Raw genomic sequence first — 6,268 nt, 5'->3', positions numbered from 1 at the left:
TCAATATTTACCCACTCATTCTCTCCATGCGACCAAACCATTTCAATGCTCACTCTTCTGCTCTCTCAACCTCACTTTTTTTTATTCCACACATCTCTCTTACGCTTTAATTATTTACCTGATCAAACCACCTCACAGCACATATTGTCCTCAAACATCTCATTTCCAACACATCCACCCTCCTCCGCACAACTCTATCTATAACCCATGCCTCGCAAACATATAACATTGTTGGAACTACTATTCCTTCAGACATACCCATGTTCTCGCCTTCCACACATTCTTCAACGCTCCCAGAACCTTCACCCCCTCCCCTACCCTGGGACTCACTTCCACTTCCATGGTTCCATCCGCTGCCAAATCCACTCCCAGATATCTAAAACACTTCACTTCCTTCAAGTTTTCTCCATTCAAACTTACCTACCAATTGACTTGTCCCTCAACCCTACTGTACCTAATAGCCTTTATCTTATTTACATTTACTCTCAGCTTTCTTCTTTCACACACTTTACCAAACTCAGTTACCAGCTTCTGCAGTTTCTCACCCGAATCAGCCAACAGCGCTGCATCATCAGCGAACAACAACTGACACTTCCCAAGCCCTCTCATCGACAACACACTGCATACTTGCCCCTCTCTCCAAAACTCTTGCATTCACCTCCCTAACAACCACATCCATAAACAAAGTGAACAGTCATGTAGACATCACGCACCCTGCCGCAAACCTACATTCACTGAGAACCAATCACTTTCCTCTCTTCCTACTCGTACATATGCCTTGCATCCTCTATAAAAACTTTTCACTGCTTCTAGCAACTTGCCTCCCACACCATATACTCTTAATACCTTCCACAGAGCATCTCTATCAACTCTATCATATGCCTTCTCCAGATCCATAAACGCTACATACAAATCCATTTGTTTTTCTAAGTATTTCTCACACACATTCTTCAAAGCAAACACCTGACCCACACATCCTCTGCTACTTCTGAAATCACACTTCTCTTCCCCAATCTGATGCTCTGTACATGCCTTCACCCTCTCAATCAATACCCTTCCATATAATTTGCCAGGAATACTCAACAAACTTATACCTGTGTAATTTAAACACTTACCTTTATCCCCTTTGCCTTTGTACAATGGCACTATGCATGCATTCCGACAATCCTCAGGCACTCCACCATGAGCCATACAGACACTGAATATCCTCATCAACCAGTCAACAATACATTCTCCCCCTTTTTTAATAGATTCCACTGCAATGCCATCCAAACCCACCACCTTGCCGGCTCTCATCTTCTGCAAAGCTTTCATTACCTCTTCTCTGTTTACCAAACCATTCTCCCTCGACCAAAACACTCTATATCTGCCACTCTATCATCAAACATATTCAACAAACCTTCAAAATATTCACTCCATCTCTTTCTCACATCACCACTACTTGTTGATACCTCTCCATTAGCCCCCTTCAACGATGTTCCCCTTTGTTCTCTTGTCTTATGCACTTTCTTTACCTCTTTCCAAAACATCTTTTTATTCTCCCTAAAATCTAATGATTCTCTCTCACCCCAATTCTCATTTGCCTTCTTTTTCACCTCTTGCACCTTTCTCTTGACCTCATGCCTCTTTCATTTATACATCTCCCACTCATTTGCACAATTTCCCTGCAAAGGTCGTCCAAATGCCTCTCTCTTCTCTTTCACTAACAATCTTACTTCTTCATTCCACCGACTCACTACGCTCTCTAATCTGCCCACCTCCCACGTTTCTCATGCCACAAGCATCTTTTGCGCAAGCCATCACTGCTTCCCTAAATACATCCCATTCCTCCCCCACTCCCCTTACCTCCTTTGTTCTCACCTTTTTCCATTCTGCAGTCAGTCTTTCCTGGTACTTCCTCACACAAGTCTCCTTCCCAAGCTCACTTACTCTCACCACTCTTTTCACCCCGACATTCTTCTTTTCTGAAAACCTCTACAGATCTTCACCTTCACCTCCACAAGATAATGATCAGACATCCCTCCAGTTGCACCTCTCTGCACATTTACATCCAAAAGTCTCTCTTTCGCGCGCATATCAATTAACACGTAATCCAATAACGCTCTCTAGCCATCTCTCCTACTTACATACTCATACTATGTATATCTTTTTAAACCAGGTATTCCCAGTCACCAGTCCTTTTTCAGCACACAAATCTACAAGCTCTTCACCATTTCCATTTACAACACTGAACACCCTATGTACACCAATTTTTCCCCAACTGCCACATTACTCACCTTTGCATTTAGATCACCCATCACTATAACCCGGTCTCATGCATCAAAACTGCTAACACACTCACTCAGCTGCTCCCAAAACACTTGCCTCTCATGATCTTTCTTCTCATGCCCAGGTGCACAGGCACCAATGATCACCCATATCTCCATCCACTTTCAGTTTTACCCATATCAATCTAGAGTTTACTTTCTTACACTCTATCACATATTCCCACCACTCTTGTTTCAGGAGTAGTGCTACTCCTTCCTTTGCTCTTGTCCTCTCACAACCCTTGACTTTACTCTCAAAACATTCCCAAACCACTCGTCCCCTTTACCCTTGAGCTTCGTTTCACTCAGAGCCAAAACATTCGGTTCCTTTCCTCAAACATACTACCTATCTCTCCGTTTTTCTCATCTTGGTTAGAACCACACACATTTAGACACCCTCATCTGAGCCTTCGAGGAGGATGAGCACTCCCCGCATGACTCCTTCATCTGTTTCCCCTTTTCTGTTGACCGATTTACATTCATCTCAATATCATGTGACTTAACTAATGCAAGTAACCTTTGGTGCGCAGCGCAATCCTACTGAATGCTTTCTGAAAATCTAGATAGATGACATCAACTACTTAATGCCATATGCATATCATGCATATTGATTACATGATAAAATGAAAATCAGACACTTGTCAGGTATGAGCGATTTCGTTGAAAACTAAGCTGAAAATTGTTTATTGAGCGATGGTCGTCTAAACTGAACAGAAGTTTCCAACTACAGAGACTAGGCTAATTGGACGATAATTTACGGGTAGTGAATTAGTTTTTTTCTTTAAATGTCTTTCTGGGAAACTTCCATTCCCCTGGAACTTTCCCGTAGTCAGAGGTTTAACTATCTTAGTTTTTGCCCCTCTTATTGTCCTAGAAGAAAATTCATCTGACCTGCCGTTTTATTTCTATTTTTTCCATTTGGTAGTCTTTAACTCTTGTGTCAATTTCTTGCAGAAAGTTCTCTTTTATCAGAGATTGGATTTGGAACATGAGCTGTGTCTTCGATTGTAAATACGGACGCAAAGAAAGTCATTTGAGATATTGCTATAGCTCCGTTGTCTTGACCCTAGTTACCGTTTTCCGTACCAAATGGAACAAATTGACTGGTAATGACTCGCTCGCTTCTAACATAGATATAAAACTCTTTTGGGTTTCTTTGGCTATTTCAGTCCATATATGCTTCATACTGACGTTTACTTGGTCTTAAGTTTCTCAACGCAAATTTATACAGTTTACTTTCTCATGTTGGTTAGTTGAAATATGAGTGTGAAGGGAGAAAAACTGAAGGAAAAGAAGTGTTTGTGATGCCTGGGAGTAGACATGGCATCGAATGAAACCATGTAAGCGAAAGTGTCATAGGGTGGATAGGTTCTCGGAGAGCTGAAGAATGTGGGGAGAGAATGTTATCTAGGAGGGCAAAAATGGGTATGTTTGAAATAATAGTATTTCCAACAGATTTATATGAATGCGGAGGAGGGCTGACATGTTGGAAACGAAATGTGGTGGTGGTTTGATCGAGTACTTGATGAAAGGATAAGAGAGATGTGTGGTATTGAAAGAGTATGGCTGGGAGAGCAGATGTGATGAAGTAGTATGGACATATGGAGAAAATGAGTGAAGAAAGATTGACAAAGAGGATGTACATGTAAGAAGTGGAGGGAACAAGGAGAACGTGGAGACCAAATTGAAGATGAAAGGATGGAGTAAAAAAGATTTTGAGCGACTGGGGCCTGAACATGCAAGAGGGTGAGAGAGGCGAACGGGATCGATATGGTATACTGGGGTCGACGTGCTGTCAGTGGACTGAACTAGGGCATTTGAAGCATCCAGGGTAAACCATGGAAAGGTCTGTGGGGTTTGGCAGTGGATAGGGAGCTGTAGTTTCGGTGAAATACACATGACAGCTAGACAATAGATGTGAGCGAATGTCGCCGTCCTTTGTTTGTTCCTTGAGCTCCCCCGCTGACACTAGAAACGACAATCAAGTATGAAAAGAACAATGTAGGTTATTAGTCTCTTTGAGTTTCGTATGAGATACTTTCTTAAACAACAGGCACTTCTGTATTTCATCGTCGCTCTATCTTAGCTTCGTTATAGAAAAACTCTGCTTCGCATTGGCAAATATGTTCTCTCTATTACTTTGAAGTTTTCCTACAGTTTTTCCAAGCTACGTTCATATTATTTTTATTGATCATATCATTCCTGATTCTGATTTACTTGGTGTTTTTCACTACTGTCATGTTGATCAAGAGTATTTCTATTGTTGAAAGTATCTTGTTGATCATCACTTGTAACAAACTTTTTTCCAATTCCAACAGTTAAGAACTTCATCTCTATTTTGAGTCATATGTGAAATATCCTCGTCGCTAGTAGGTCTCTTGACTAATTGGATACTGTAAGTTACTGTAAGGGGTTTCCCTCACTTAGATATCGGCATTTTGAAAAATTTTACCAAAATAGAATCACGTTCATTACGAGCTTAAAATCATAAATTTTTTCGCCTACCTCTGGTGTATGTAGGGGAGACCTAGAAATCACTCTTACTGTTGTTTTATAGGATAGATATGTTGCAGTTAACGTGTCTGGTTTATTTGCTGTACAGATGGTCAAGTGTATAACATTTTACACAGTATGAGTGTATTTAAGGCTACTGGCTTAGACAACCTTCCAGCCCTGGACTAATAAAGAATAAATCTTCGATAATTGCCCCTCCACTTGCTCATACTGTAAATTCATCTATCAGTAATAGTCCGGTTCTTCATGAGCAAATTCAAGTGTAAAATAAATTTTAGTAATTACAGTTCGAATGCATTGTGTAGTGTTATGAAGCACAGTCTGCTGTTGTAAGAGTTTCAGTTTGGTTTTAGGTCGTTAAATTCCATTGATATATATTTAATGCAACTCTCGGATCATATGCAACGGGTGTGGTTATGTTCGATCAACAAAACTTTCAAGGCAGTAAATCATATTTTGTTGTCTCTGTTGAAATGTAAAAGTTTTCAATGAAAATTTTGTTTTGGTGCAACACAGTTGATGGTATACGTTCTGATGCTAAATGTATAATGTATGGAGTTCTTCTAGGTTCCATACTCGGTTCTTCTGTTTCTTAAAAATGTTAACAACATGACGAAGGAAAGGAAATGGAAACTTATGCCCTATGCAGAATACTTGGCACTGCTGTTGTCAGATTTAGAAATATGCCAAAAGGGAGCAGACCTTGAGTAGGGAGATGGAACCAGTTAGAAAAATGGTTTGTGAATGCATTTAGGTAGAATCAAATCTACTTTCTTTGCTAAAAGAAAGATTGAACATGTTGATTCCATTGAGGTATCTTGTAATAGAGATGAAACTGGATCAAAGTCACATTTATATCGGCGTAACGTTTATCTTCAGGTCTCACGCACCAAAATTAGGGCTCGCAGTCCTGGTCTAGTGTTTCTCCAGATTTGTGTCAACGACTGGTATAGACATATCTTGTAAGGGTTTCATTCTTTGGCTTTGTGTAGAGGGCCTCGAGAATAGCTACAACTTCCTCGTTAGATGTACAGTCAACAACGTACTCAAAGATTAAGAAGGAAACGTAGTTGATCATAATGCTGATTTAACTACGTTTTTGTTCTCATCCGTGAGCACTATAAGGCTTATTTACGTTTTTGTTTTTTGCTATGATCACGATAAGGAAGTTTAAGAATTGCGATGCAAATAGAGCACTGCTTCGCTCCTAATGTCGAACCGTTTTATCCATAATGTAGTTGAATAAATTGAGATTAAATCAAGAAGCGTTATTGAAGCTTTATTCAACTTAAATCAGCAAAACCTCTGAGACGAACAAAAATTTAAAACTGCAACACGATGTAATGCATGTATGACATAATGCAATGCACAGCATGAGTGGTGGTTGGCCGATGTGCTGTGTATGTTTTCTTGCTGCCAGCTCAATATGCTTGTTATATTTGCTTGCA

This window comes from Panulirus ornatus, chromosome 42 (genome assembly GCF_036320965.1).
Source record: "Panulirus ornatus isolate Po-2019 chromosome 42, ASM3632096v1, whole genome shotgun sequence".
Taxonomy (NCBI): domain Eukaryota; kingdom Metazoa; phylum Arthropoda; class Malacostraca; order Decapoda; family Palinuridae; genus Panulirus; species Panulirus ornatus.
This window is presented reverse-complemented; position numbering follows the sequence as displayed.